The sequence below is a fragment of the Nematolebias whitei genome, chromosome 9 (assembly GCF_014905685.2).
Source record: "Nematolebias whitei isolate Nwh7 chromosome 9, NemWhi1, whole genome shotgun sequence".
Taxonomy (NCBI): Eukaryota; Metazoa; Chordata; class Actinopteri; order Cyprinodontiformes; family Rivulidae; genus Nematolebias; species Nematolebias whitei.
The window spans coordinates 6,943,026-6,944,721 of NC_056506.1; positions in this window are offsets into that span (position 1 = coordinate 6,943,026).

Below are 1,696 nucleotides of genomic sequence, written 5' to 3' on the forward strand. Positions count from 1 at the left end.
GTGGGGACGAATAGTCGTCCAGGAGGTCCGGTGCCAGGGTGAGGTTCTGTTCGTTGTGCCTCTAAAATGTCAGTTTCGATGGGCCAGGTTATAGCACCCACCTTGCAGGAGGATGGAAGGATGTCCTCTGGGGTGTCAGAGTCCTCAGTCATGGAGAATTGCCTGGAAAGGGCGTCAGGCTTGACGTTGCGGGACCCTGGAATGTATGTAATAGAAAAGTGGAAACGAGCAAAAAATAGTGACCACCTGGCTTGTCGTGCATTGAGACATTTTGCTCCTTGGAGGTATGCAAGGTTCTTATGATCTGTCCATATGATGAAGGGGAGCTCAGATCCCTCCAACCAATGTCTCCATTCTTCCAGGGCCAGTTTGATTGCTAATAGCTCACGGTCACCTACATCGTAGTTAGCCTCAGCTGGGGACAGGCGACGGGAAAAAAAGGCACAGGGATGGAGCTTACCGTCATCTAGTGATTTCTGGGACAGTACGGCCCCGACCCCTGCGTCTGAAGCATCAACCTCCACAATGAATTGTCTGGAGGTATCAGGGTGAGACAGGATGGGAGCTGTGGAGAAGAGATATTTCAGATCGGGAAAGGCCTTCTCGGCTTCATCAGTCTAACAAAATCGCCTAAGAGTAGAGGTGAGTTGGGTTAAGGGTGCTGCCACTTTACTATAGTTCTTAATAAACCGTCTGTAAAAATTGGCGAAACCCAGGAACCGCTGCAGTTGTTTCCTGTTGGTAGGAGTAGGCCATTCCACTACAGCCTTAATCTTCTCTGGGTCAGACCTTACCTGTCCTCTCTCAAAGATAAAGCCCAAGAAAGTGACGGAGGTTTGGTGGAATTCACATTTCTCAGCTTTTACGAAAAGTTGGTTCTCCAATAGTCGTTGCAGGATGGCTTTGACATGTTGAGTGTGTTGGGTCTTGTCTTTGGAGTAGATGAGGATGTCATCAAGATAAACGAAGACAAACACCTGAAGAAAATCACGAAGAACATCATTGACAAGGGCCTGGAAAACTGCTGGGGCATTGGTCAACCCGAATGGCATGACCAGGTATTCGAAATGCCCCAAAGGGGTCTTAAAAGCAGTCTTCCACTCGTCTCCTTCGCGGATGCGGACGAGATGGTAGGCGTTACGGAGATCGAGTTTAGTAAAAATGGTGGCACCTTGAAGCTGTTCGTATACGGAGTCGATGAGAGGCAGTGGATATTTATTTTTAACGGTGATCTGGTTAAGACCCCTATAGTCGATGCAAGGGCATAGGGACTTGTCTTTTTTGGAGACAAAAAAGAACCCTGCTCCAACGGGGGATGTAGGACGGATAATACCAGATCTTAAAGACCCCTCTATGTATTCTTTCATGACAGTCTTTTCAGGCCCAGAAAGGTTATACAACCTGCTAGTCGGTAGAGGAGCCCCAGCAAGCAAATCAATGGCACAATCATATGGCCTGTGTCTAGGTAAAGATAGAGCTTTACGTTTGCTAAAAACAGGAGCTAGAGAATGATACATGGGCGGTATATTTGTAAGATCGATCTCCTCCCTCTCCTGGGAAGGAGGTAGACTGGGAGAGATAGCTGAATGCAGGCATGTAAAAGAGCATTCCTCTCCCCATCGGTCTATTCTATTTTCTGCCCAGTTTACCAGGGGGTTGTGAGTTTTTAACCAAGGATAACCTAGTATGAGTTGTG